General features: G+C 39.9%; 1 long non-coding RNA gene across 1 annotated transcript; it reads right to left on the bottom strand.

Moving 5' to 3' along the window:
* Positions 1-1,450: 1,450 nt before the first annotated feature.
* Positions 1,451-5,701, bottom strand: LOC108236352. The gene is made up of 3 exons (XR_001808595.3): positions 5,519-5,701; positions 4,757-4,798; positions 1,451-2,717 (listed from the first exon to the last, which is right to left on the bottom strand). It is a non-coding gene; the product is annotated as an uncharacterized LOC108236352 (long non-coding RNA).
* Between the last annotated feature and the right edge of the window lie 7,715 nt (positions 5,702-13,416).

The raw sequence follows: 13,416 nt of genomic DNA, 5'->3' as shown, positions 1-13,416 counted from the left end.
CCAGCGGCTCATTTAGGCTCCATCTGATTCTGTTCTGACAGTTTTGACATTGAAGACTTTTCTTTGGCCATAACTTTATAAAAGCTGTGGTTTGGAGGTAGCTGGTATTTAGAAAAGCTCAGAGCCAAAGTCTGTGCCCTTTGCTCTCAGTCTTTCCCCCTTTCTGTCTCCTTTTTGCTACTTTCTCCATCTCCCTCTTAGCCTCTCCCACATCCCTCCATAATACCACAGCAGTGCTTTAATATCCAACGCCTGTGATTATCCAGTCAAGTCCGAGACTTTTCTCTGATATTTTCCATTTGATTTTTAAAACTAATGGGGTGTTGCTGCATGTTTTGTGTGTGGCACCGGTTTTAAAAGATCGCAGGGGCTCCCTCTGAAGCCATTTCAAATAGCAGCTAATGCAGGACTCAACCGCCTTTGTTTGTTTTAAAGAGAGGAGAGTGACATTTAGTGGCTAACCGAGGGGGCGAAGGAGCAAACTTGAAAGTGAAAGTTTCATTTTTAAAAAGAAAACACCAGCTACAGTTTCTGTTACAGGCAGGTTGGCATGGCTTACACACACACACACACACACCCTCCCAAACCACACACTGATGCACATGGATGCACACACACGCACACACGGCATAACGACCGTTTTCAGTTTTCCCCATCAATCTTAAATGTCCCGCAAGGTGCATCCTCGTCGCTTTTAAGCACACTTCTCTTTAAATGAGCCATAACTTTAAAAGGAGTTGACATCGACTTCCCTTTACAAAACGCAGTTACAACTTTCACAACCTTTTTTTATGAGCTTTGTTGACAACTCTCCCTGCAGGACAAGCAGCAGCAGCTCAGTTCTGAATTGTCCCTCTTTGCTCGGCTCCCTCTGCTACACTGCCGATGTTGTTCTAGCGCCACTTAGGGAATAAGAGACCTCACACTATGGGGACTTGTAAAATCACTGTCATGTTGATGGGGAGACTCAGAAGTGTGTGTGCTCGTGTGCATGTGTGTTGTCAGAGTGTGTGAATGCACAGCAGAGACTAGTAAAACGCTGTCTGAATGAAGTCCCAGTGCAGCAGTGGTGAGTAGTGTTTGATGGCCATGTGATTTGTTTGTTCAGCCCCAATGGCCTTTTCTCCTGGCTGAGATGGGGGGTACAGAAAAAAGCGGGAGGGAGAAAGAAAAACTAGGAGTGAGTGAGCAGGAGAGGGCTGATCGCTTCACACCTTTTCCCCTTCTAGACCCACCAATGAGCCATTAAATCCTCCTTCCTACAGCTAAATCAACACCTCTCAGCTGGGCCGGACCACCACTGCTGACTGTCTGCTGCTCCGTGGGTTCTTCTGTTTAATTCTTACATCACAATTAGGCCTGAGCCGGCATGAGATTGTATGGTAACCTTGAGCAAAAATACCATGGTTTTACTGTATTAAAACAAAAATGTAAAAATGCATCACTTGATTGATTTTCTTTTATTTAAAAACGTAAATGCAATTATTATTACTTTTGCTGCCTAAAAAAATCACATATTATTTAATGATTATTATGTAGAAATACGGCAGAATGGGAAAAGCTTTATTTATAGTCATTTTAATTTTAATGCACAGATTTACTGGAAATAAGGAGACAGAGAGAACACACTGACAGTCACTCTGTTTCAGCTTTTTCCTGCAGTTAAGTCAGACTTTAAACCTATGTGATCAGCATTTTCATTTATAACATTTTTATTTACAATGAAGGCTGAATTTTTAATTCAATCGCATTTATTGAGAGGGAAAAAAAAAACATAATTTAATTTAAATATGGTGTCTGCTAAAACACCAGAGACAACAAGATATTTTACTTATTTAGAGTTTGTTTATAATTCAAAAGTAATTATTCTTTTTAACTTTTTTGTGTTGTTCTGTTCTTTTTTTTTTGTTTTTTAAGGAAAAAAGCTGATGTTAATTAGTTAACTGGTACTTGTGTATATATTTCAGCTGTTAAGATGCTAACTGTTTTAGTTTGATGCAAACGTTTGTTTCGAAACCGTTACTTTAAAAAGAGAGATGTGTGTCGCTCCTCTGGTTGACAAGATATGACTGGTTGGGTTATTCACCAGATAAAAAGCACAACCGATCAACCTTGTCATGTTTTGGATGAATATAAAACTTTAAGTGATTTCCTGCCTCTACTGATGTACTCAACTGAACGACGGTTTGGAGCAACAGGTGGGGGAGGAGGAGCGCTGCTTAGAGCTGCACAACAGGAAGGGGAAAACAAAACAAGCAAAAAAACAAAAAAATGTTTTGTGTCTGGTATCTTATTAAAAGGCATTTAAACAACATGACTGAAAGATTTAGTGGTTTTGACTCTGGGACTTTTTAGCACTGTGGTGTACCTTCAAATCAGTTAACGGCTCGTGCCTAATCACAATACAGTAAAGTAACCTTTGCTGACAATGATGCATCCATTTTATTGTTTATTTTTGTCTCTAATCTCATATCATCTGAAGCGTCAAGGTGGACAAAACAACACAAGACAAGTGAGGATGGAGGAGGCAGGAAGCCGCAGTGTGGGATGTAGTCAAAATGGAAAGAGAAAGACTAAAAGCAACCCTGGAAAATGTGGAGTGGGGAAGCCTTTGATGGCTACTGTGGGGGGCATCTTTAGCCTGGTGTGGTAATTGTGTCTCTGGGGTGAGAGCCTTGGACCTGATCCTGGTTGAGATGAGAGACTGAGGCAGATCGCTGCAGAAGGAGAAAGAGAATAGATTAGACAGAAAGATAAACCATGGGAAAACTGTTCCTGTGAATCTCTGCTGCTTGTTTTCTGTTTTCTAACAAGAACAGTTTAGTTGATAATTAGCTGAATTACACGTTGTCAGCTTAATTTTTCTCGACGCTCTGTTGGCTGCTCGCTGTCACACTGTCATGGCTGAGACAAAGGAGCCACATTTGAAACCATCAGAAACACTTGCACCTGTTCTGTTCAGACATCTCCAAATGTGAGCTGCAAATAAAAGCTCTATTAATCATCTCTGACCTTTGTGGGTCTTTCAGCAACTTTTGGACATTCTAGCAACTCAGGCCTCTTCTTTTTTCCTTTTTTTTCAGAAGATATTAAAGCTGTCTGCTCACAAAGTTAATTGCAGAACGATGAAGAATCGACAACTTTGCCTTGAAGGAGACTGAAAACATGAAACTTACAGCAGACAGGTATACAGATTTTAACAAACAGATATTTAACTGGTTAATCAAATTTCTTTAGAACACATAACTAAAAACTAATTAAGTTATTAACCAAAATTTTCATAGCCCCTCATTTATATCTGATTTTGTAGGTGTCAAAAATGGAAATCCAATACTTGAACTGTAACACATTTTCATTACTGAAAAGATTTGTCTGTATCTGGCTTTACCTTTTCATCACATACGTAACCCAACAAAAGTTTGTTGTTTAGACTTTAGAATGGTGTGATTAGCAGCTAGAAAGCTTGGAAAATCGCGTTTGCATGACAAAATTGGAGTAATGGGATGTTTCCTGTTCTCCCACTGCTTCCCTTGCTGTCCAAACATTTTCCTCTGCTTACCTGTTCCTCTGCTAAATTGGTTCTGGTCATTTCTTTTGAACATTTTTTTTCTTTTAATCTTCACATCTCTGTCTTCGAAATGTATGATTTTGTCAATTAAATATTAAAAGATTGCAGACGAGTCCCAGGGGAATATGTAAAATGAGCATATAGACACACACTTTACATACGTTTCACTCATGAACAAAATCAAGTTTTTGATGAGGCTTGCCAGTCTGCTAAAACGTCAAAGAAAACAACTTAATAATAGCCTCATGTATTTATTTCAATATGCTGAATGAAAAATGTTCGCTTGAAACACAATCTTTTTGCTCGTATGTCTGTGTTCATGTCTCTTTACTAAACAACAACCTTTCGTGTCAAAACTGTTAAAGAACTTTTCAGCGGCATTGTTTCCTGTAATGTCAACACATTTTGCCAAACGACGTGGTCCTGTAAAGGTTTGTGGGTAGTTTTTAGTTTTTCGGTCAGATCAGTTGAAGAAATGGTAATCTGACACATTTTGGCGGTCAAAATAGGTTTCTCTGTTGAAAGAATTTCAAAATTGAAAAGTTCATTTCCCCTCCTCGAAAAACCTGACATTTGTAATATTCAGAAGACATGACAAAGAAAAACACAAAAAAACGAGTGAATAATTCTAATATTGAAATAGAAACAAGTTTATGGTTTTGTTTTATTTTTTATAAACAAAGAACTTTAGATATAGCTTGGCCATATTTTACTTTTGTCTTTCCTTCTTTCAGTCCTCACCAGTATAGTCCAGAGGAAAATATTGTGCTTTTACTTTATTACTTCTGTATGTGGATAATACACAACAGTTTAAAATTAGTACTTTCCTTGAAAGAGGGGAATAAACTCTGTGTTTAGGCAAACTGAAAGTTTTGTGAAGACATTCAGATGAAAATGTATATGAACTGTGTTGTTGGTCTTTTATGAATTGACAAGTAGAAGATGGATAATAGCTTTGTATGATGCAAAGCAAAGTATGATCACTAAATGTTCAAAGGATTCCATATCACTTCTAAATATACTTTAGTATGTTTTACTTGTACTTAATAAATGTTACATTGTTGTAAAGCAGCAGTTCTCAAAATATGGGGCATAAGGAGGAGGGTTGTATGACAGGAGGGTCGTGGGAGGATTCCTTTTTTTTATTTTATTTTAATTTTCAGGCCTAAAAATTGCAAGTGGACTCACCTGTTCAGCAAATTCATGACCAGGGTAGATGTGTTCCTCCTCCTAAGGGAGGCAAAGCACAGAAAGCTTGAGAACCACTGCTGTAAATGTAAGTATTACTGATGTGAAGAATCTGAATATCTTCTGCACCACTGCTGCTCATGGATCAGATTAGACATCACCACCCAGCTGGACAAACTCAACAAACTGGCTGCAGTTTGATCATAACATGTAAAATACATGTGTGTAGTGAGTACATGTGGGTAGTTAGTGGACTGCATTCAGCTAAATTAAAACCAAAGAGAAAATCTTTTTCTGGATTTATTGTCTTATATTTTATTGTGTATAAAGAGGACGCAACTTTGCTCCCTGAAAGATCAACAGACTCTGGAGTAAAACGTCTCATTATCTCCCCCTCCCAGAATGATGTTTGTTTCCTAACAGGTCAAGCTGTACCCTCACGCACATCTTAGCATGTGCATTCAGACACCACCCAGAGAGCAAACAAAACTGCTCACAGATGCACGCCGATGCTTCCATAAAAAATGTGCATGCAGACACACAGAGGCCCTCCTTCCCTCTATCTGGTGGCAGCAAACGAGTAAGGGGAAACATGAGCACCGGCGGTCCAAGTGCCTCGGTGTCGACTGACAGATATAATTACAGGAGTGGTCTCTAGCCCTCCCACCCCGCCATCTCTCCCTCCATCCCTCACCTCCCGCCCCTTCTTCCCCTCCTTTTTCCTTCTGCTACCCTTATACCCCCCTTCCCCGCAACTCTTACCTCCTCAGCTCTAACCATTATTTATTTTAGCAGCTCCAGCCCGCTTCATAGGGCTCAGCAGCACTCACAGGGCCCCTGCCAAAAAGTGGCTTTCTGACTGAAAGCTTTCCAAACAAGCTCCGCTGGTCCATTTGGCCGAGCTCCAGCTCTGTGCGGTCTCCTTGCTGCCGCTCCCTCTCTCCCACTCCAAGAAAAAAGGGACGGAGGGAGTCTGGTTTGCATTAGCCTGAATATGTGTGTGTGTATGTGTGCAGCCACATGTGCACCTCTACAAATGTGTGTGTGTGTGTGTTTCTGGCGATTTGACCCAGACCTAGAGTGATGGTCCCTGGAACCTGAAGCCACATCGTGCTGTATAAACAATGAGCAGTGTATTTATACAGAGCCAAGAGAGCAGGAGACTGCGGCCTCCGGTGCATCGCAGCAAAGCAATGTCTCTGATACAATGCAGACAACCTGTTTATGGTGTGTGTGTGTGTGAGAGTGTGTGTGCTTTCTCAGGTCTCTCTCAGGCCTCCTTCCCTGGTATCTTATCACTGCTGTTGAAGATAGTAGTATATGAAGAAGCTGCTATAATGCCCCCACAGATAGGTGTGTGTGTACAGGAAGAAGAGGAGGGCAGATAACACATGATTAGAGTTTAAAAGGTGGTCAAGCACAAGAACATTATGTGTTTTACATTACAGCTACTCAGCACTAAATGTTAAACAGGTTTGAAGGAGGCGTATTTAAATGTCCCGCTGCTTAAGGCAAAGCGACAATGATGTTTTTTGCTGCATGTGTGTGTCTGTTTGTCTGTAGAGTTATATCATCTACCACTGGATGGGTTTTAACAACACTATCAGAAAGTAATCACTAGAAGTACATTCAAGATGGCCACCACAGCCAAGAGACCTAATGAAACACAAAAATGGTTCTACCTCTGTCTCTTTTAGAGATATTGAGCTAAGAGTCAAGAGTGATTCCCAACACATACTGTAAGCACTGCACATTGACCAGATTGTTGCTTAAATCTTTGATAATACTTGTTCAAGTCAACACAGTCTGTCTGTTGGCAAAACATTTTGTGACCCACTGAACATAATTTAGTGAAACTCTCAAAAGGAAATCGTTCAATGTACATCTACAACTAATTAACATTTGGAGTCAACCCAATTCTAGATGGCTGCCACTGCTAATCAACCTAAGTCAACACAACAATTACAAGGTTTGACCAAATTGGCAACACAGTTTTGTCATTTCTCAACATATTTGCACTTTTGGGAGTTTGCAACTGTCAGCAAGATATTTGTCATTCTGAGTGACTAATGCATAAGTAAGTAAATAAATATTTTTTCCATACAAAACAAATAATTACCTGACAATAAGTTGACCCTCAAGAAAGGCCAACATCAGTAAAATTTAAAAACGACTGCCAGAGAGAAAAGATGTGTGAGCTCTGTTTGTGTGATTTACTGTGTGTGTATCTTATGCCATGGCATTTCTGTGACATGTTGCAGCTGTCCACTCTTCCAGGAATCAGGAACCAGACCCAGCCTCACCTGACCTCCTATGCACTACAGACTGTGACTAAAAACATGCACGCATGCACATGTATACTCACACATGCATGTGCACAAACTGTGGAGGAACAGAGCAACAGGACACACACTCTTCCCCAGGCCAGCAGAGAGGAAGGAAGCAAGGGCTGGTGGTCACACACACCAACGGTAAACCTGTCAGTCACACACTTCAGGTCGCTGTCTCTTTTTACTGCTGCAACCTCTGAAACTAAAAAAAGTTAAATTTAATTAAATTGTTTTCTGTAGTTTTTTTTTTTTTAAATGCTGTATAAAAACATAGAAATCATTATTGCAGTTCAGTGACACTTCCATACACTTGACTACTCATGTGGAAACTTCAAATATATTTTTGAAAACATTTTTCAACAACATACAGGCATTAGGCGCAGGGCCAACGTTTTAGACAATATATAATTTTAAAATAGTATGTATATATTGTTTAAAAGACCACAGCTTTTACAACTTTTAGTTGAAAAGCAGCTACAACTATTTGCCTTTAAAAAAAATATGTGGCTTGCAGTTTGATGTTTTACTGTTGAACTCTAAAGAGCTGAAGAATGTCAGCTGGTCAAAACGAAACGATGAATGAATGAAAATGAAGATAAATAAGTTTAGTATGAAAAACTAGTCAAGTTGAATGCAGAACAGAAACACAAACAGGTTGCTTTTGTAAAAAGAGATAGCAGAGTGATAGCGTTTCAAAGCAATGAAGGTAAAACAGATATTTGGTGTAATAGTTGCTGAGATTGTTCCCTAACACATATTCTGAGCACTAACAGATCACACAAAATCTTTGTTTACAGTTGTGGAGTCAACTCCGTTTGTCTGTTAGCAAAATATTTCATAAACCACTGTACTGATTTTATTGAAACTTTCAGGAAATAATCATCATATGTACATCTGCAAATGAATACTTTTTGAAATCAATCCAATACAAGACAGTTTCCAGAGCAAATAAGCCTAATCAGAATGGCTAAAATGTACAGATATTGAGCTAAAATCTGATGTGGTAGTAGCTGAGAATCATTGTAACGTAACACATACTCTGAGTGTGACATCTTGTGATATTGCATGAGGTTGTGCATAACGCTTTTTTAAGGTTTGATAAATTGGCTACAACTCTGTCATTTATTAACATAAGATTATCTTGGTCTAAAATTGTGGCATGAAATGTTCCGGGCAATACGCATTCCTTGAAAGGAATGTTCGGCCTTTACTTTGTTAGTTTTTTTTCATTATGATTTTTATGTTTGAAAGATTTAATGAGCTTGATAAAAGATAAATGAGTGCATGACTTTACTGCAGTTTCTTCCTAAAGCATGTTCCACTCATACCATACTGTTGTTGTCCCCTGGTTCAAGGAAAATGCACTTTTCCTTGAACTTCTGCACTCTTGCATTGCAAGCAGTCCCTCATTTTAAACCCTTTGTACATTCAGTTCATTTCAGTCTAACTAGTTGGAACATATAAACACACACACACACACACACACACACACACACACACACACAGGAGCTGGGTAAACTATGGTAAAGATGAGTGTTCTTTCTGCTGAATGAAAACAGATAACAATCATTTAAATAGCTTTCTAGGTTTATGGCACCAACAGAAAAAAGTAGAAAACTGGAACAGCTGGTTTTATGCGTGAGAACACAATGTCCGAGTTAAGAACCAGAGTTTACAGAAGCACCAACTGAGTGATGTCACGCAACAGAGAAGGGATTGTTCAGCTAGTTAGTTTGCAGTGGCTGTTTATCAAAAGAGGTCAAGGCTGGCTGTTATTGTGTGAGTGCAGTCACTGATCCTGGGCTGCAAGTAGGTGGCTGTAACGAGCAAAAGGTTCCTCTCCCCGATAGCTGTCAGCAAAACCAGCGTCTTGGCTTACATCAATCATTTCTAGAGCAGCTCAGTTCATCGCTTTGTGTCCGCTCTCTCTTCCTGTCTTCCAACGTTTGCTTCCTTTCTTTTTTTATTCAGTTCTTTTTACTACTCTGCAATTACACCTTATCTGCAGTGGTAAACTTGGCCCCTCCACTTCCTTATCTCTCTGGCTGGGCAGAGCAAGGGGCTCTTGAGTAAGAGAGGACAGAAGCAGGAGAAGAGAGAAAACTGAATAAAGGCAAAGTGTGTAAAAAAATAAATAAACATAACTAAAGAAATAGCATTTTCTGTGAAAAAAATCCAGCATGAATACTGAGTGCTGAATGACTTTGCTGAACTTTGCTGACAAAGCTAAAACTGGAAAGTTAAAACAAGCAGAACATATAAAATGAGCACAAGCTAAAAGCTGTAAGTAACTTAACATTAACTAAATACTAAAAGCAGCAGAACAGTAGCTAAACAGTGGTGTCCAATCCTAGTCCCCGAGGGTCACTATCCTGCATGTTAGTTGTTTTTTCTGCTCTTCTGTAGGTTTTTGCGTCCTGCAGAAGCCTGTTAATCACTCATTCATTCAAATCAGGTGTGCCACATCAGAGAAACACCTCAAACATGCAGGATAGTGGCCCTCCAGGACCACGATTTGGCACCACTAAGCTAAAAACAAAAAAAGAAATAGAACAATAGCTGAAATTAGTAAAACAAATGCTAAAATCAGAAAAACAAATGCTAAGGTTAAAATCACCAAAACTGTAAAAATGCCAAAAAAAAAGGACATATTTGCATATCCAATTACTAATTCACATTTTTCTACTCATGCTTGCAGTCAAACCCATTATTTTTTTCTTTGAACCATCCCCCATTGTACCCTTCTTAACCCCCTCTACCCCTCCTCACAGCCCTCCTCTGTGTTGTCTCGGCTGGTCAGTGGGTTCACGTGTGAATGGTATGTGTTCGTCTGAAGGGCCACAGGGGTCAGAGAGTAGACCTTGGCCTCTTGATTTGACCCCAGAAAAGGGACTGGTGTCTGGGTCTGAATGCCCTGTCTGACCTGTGTGTGTTTGTGTGTGTGTGTGTGTGTGTGTGTCTGATTGTTCATATGACTGCATGTGTTTTTGTATTCTTGTGTTCTGCATATTTGTGCACAAATTCATGTTTACATATAAACAATCTTAGAAGAACATATGTGCATTTGCGTGGGAAAGAACATTTATGCACATGTGCATGGTGCTTGCCTGATTCTTCATGTTTATATGAGCATCATCACAGAAATGGAGGACGGGGAGTGAGGGGGTCAGGGGAGAAGGGCTCTGGTTCAGACGAGACAGAAGTGACAGGTATTGATCATTGCTGGTCCGGGCAAGCAAAGACCCCCTCAAGCCTGTGTGCTTTAGAAAACGTCCTGTCTGCATCCAGGGAGAAGAGGGGAAAGGGAGACAACTGCAATCAATGTCTCATCCTCCTCTGAGAGCGCCAGGGTCAGTTTGGATTTGCCTCTTTTTTGTTCCTGACTGACAGTAGTAAAATATAGGATATGTCAGTAAACAAATGGTGAAATAGCCAAAAACATAAAAAAATGTCAATACTCATATTTTTTTCTTTGTGTCTTAAAACATGTAATAAAAAGAAGTGGCTGTGAACTCCTAAAAGCAACTCAAAAGTAATGCCACTTTCATGCTGCTGAAACTCTGATGACACAAAATTGCATCTGTGCTGATTGGCCTCAGTGAGAGCTTTCTCACGTGCAACAAATCATGCAAAATAATAAAAGATTGCGACATTGTTTCGGGAGAGAGCTGCATACCTCAGGCTTTTCACCCATCAGCCTCGATCTTGCACAAGCTTCCATGCAGCCTCTTTGCCCTCACCTCTTCCACAGACAAATTGATTTGAAAGGGCCTGGAGCTGGCCAACCTTCGGTGCGCCACCATTTTTGCATACAGAGAGGATTGCACAAAAGATATGAGGAGTGAGGGATGAGGAGGGGGAAAAAAAACAAAGTGAGATGACAGGAAATGAAGGGGGTGGATGTGTGGTGTTGGTGTTAGCTGCACCAGGCCAAACACAGCAGTTTGGAGCAAACTGGCTGGTTCAGAGGTTCACAGCCATCACACACAAACGTAGCCATGTACACACAACCAAACAACCACACGTGCACACACACTCCATCACCCTCGTGCCCTCAGCCCTCCCTCCTTGTCCCTTTAACCCTGTCTGGTTGGAAAAGGTCAGTGCATGTCTGGGAAAGAGGGTCCCAGAGTCCCCCCCCCCCACACACACACACACACACACACACACACACACACAAGTCCACGCTTTTGATTTTGATATAAACTTGACATAATTTCTAAATACTCTGCACACTTTAAGTAAGCAACGAATAAATCACAAACAGAATCATCTTTTAGCTGACCGAGTGAAGGAAGTCTTAAAATGAATTTATTTGCTCTGGTCATCATCAGCTGACCCCTCCACCGCCGCCACATTTGTGCACAGTGCACCCCCGCCAGAGCATGAACACATTCAAATGGAAAACATCGTCCATTGTGACCAATGTTTTGTCTCCTTACCATGTTAATAGCATTCAGAAATGTGCAGTTGTAGCAACATTAGATAACAACACCCTCTTTGTCAGTTGTTATATTAACTCATGTGACCTGCGATTTTTTTAGTGACATTTTTGCTGTGGTACTTTTTATGAAAAGGCACAGATGTGTCTGTGGATGAATTCTGGCTTTCTGACCAAGTGTGCACTCTTTTGTATATTATCTGTAAATTAAGCAGAGCAATAGTATACAATGAAGTACCACATGCTTACATGCCTGCTTGAGTCGTTCTATGCATGTTTTGGGTGTTTAGAAAAATAATCAACGGCGTAGTTCTCTCCCTTTTAACCCAAAGCTCATGAGACCACACATACATGAACACACACACACACAGGATTGTAGGCACACAGATAAAGAGGGAAAGCCTCTATATCCTTCATGAACCTCCTGACCCAAAGCCCTGTACAGCCGAGCAGGACATGGTGTAGTTGGGGGAAGGAACTTGGTGAGGAGGAGAGAGACTGCAGTCCCAGCTGGGGTGGAGAAGGAGGAGCATAAATCCTCCCCTCCTCCTCTTTTCTCCAACACCTCACCCTATGCTCTCTGACCTGTTGCAGGGCGGAGGACTAGCTGTGTCTGGTCCACTATAAGGGAGGGTATGAATCGTCCAGCCAGTCACGCCACTGCCCAGCAAAATGTTTTTGTTTTTTTCTGACAGCTGTGTCTTTGCCCCTTTCCTATTCAAAAAACATTCAATTTTTTACTTGTATAAAAAATATGTCCTAAATCCTAAATAAGCTGCAGTAGCACACGTGTTGTGCATATGCTTGAAAAAGTCTGTGTGGCCCGGTTTATGCAAGAAAACCCAAATGTTTCTGAACATAAATCTCCATCATGTAAGTAAAATGCAATTGCCTGACATTATGTACAAGTTAATAATGGCTCTGTGGCACCACTGAAGCTCTGGGGAAAAGAAAACAAATTTCACCTTTCTCTAGAGGAGGTTACATTATCATCTTATTGCTTTGCAGAGGTAAACTGGGTTCAGTAAAGTGGAACCCTTTGGTATTAACAAAGAACTAAATCTGTCGTCTTTTTTTCTTTTATAAATCATGTCAGATGTCTATTTTTGTCCTGCACTATTTAATAGCAGCTTAGGTGAAATTGTTCCTTGTTGATATTTCGGATCTTCTGACCCTTAAATGTATAGCACAGTTTGTCAGTTGCTCAAGCAAAGATATTTGCACCTTTAAAAGTTTTTTGTTTTTAAAAAGAAATGTCTGTATCTGAAAATAATTGGGATGTGGTATAGAAATTGCTAAGTGTGTCTGTCTGTTACCAAAATATCAGTCATTCACAACTCATACTTTGAATGTGACATCTTGCAATATGAAATTAGTGCACTTAAATAATATTATTTTTAAGGTTTAACTAAGTGACTAAAACTTTGTCTTTTCTCAGCGTAATATCATCTTAAACTCTGTCATGAAAGGAGGCATGATATGCATTCATTCAAGGAGTGTTAGGCCTTTAATTTTTGGAAAGTTTTCCATCTTTTTATTCTGTTATGTATTCCTTAATTTTTTTATGCCCTGATTGTTGTTCATTTGATATTTTTTGTTGTTAAAATATGATAATGCTCTTTTTAAACATAGGCAAAATGAAAAATTGGTCATTTTATTTTATCCCTATTCGTTACAGTATTTCCTCAATCAAGCAATTAATGCTCATTTGTTCACTTTGGGCTTGGCAAACATCAGTATAATTTTCTGTTAAATATTCAATATTGGATGTTGTGGCTGCTGTGGAAAGAAAAGCTTTTTTATTTGCCAAAAGGCATTCCTGTCTGAATAAACTAGTAATCTTGCTGAGGTGTGTGCTCAAGGAGATAAAGCTGATGGCCGTTGATACG

The sequence above is a fragment of the Kryptolebias marmoratus genome, linkage group LG3 (genome assembly GCF_001649575.2).
Source record: "Kryptolebias marmoratus isolate JLee-2015 linkage group LG3, ASM164957v2, whole genome shotgun sequence".
NCBI lineage: Eukaryota > Metazoa > Chordata > Actinopteri > Cyprinodontiformes > Rivulidae > Kryptolebias > Kryptolebias marmoratus.
Note: the sequence above shows the minus strand (reverse complement) of the source record. Positions and strands in the feature narration are given on the sequence as shown.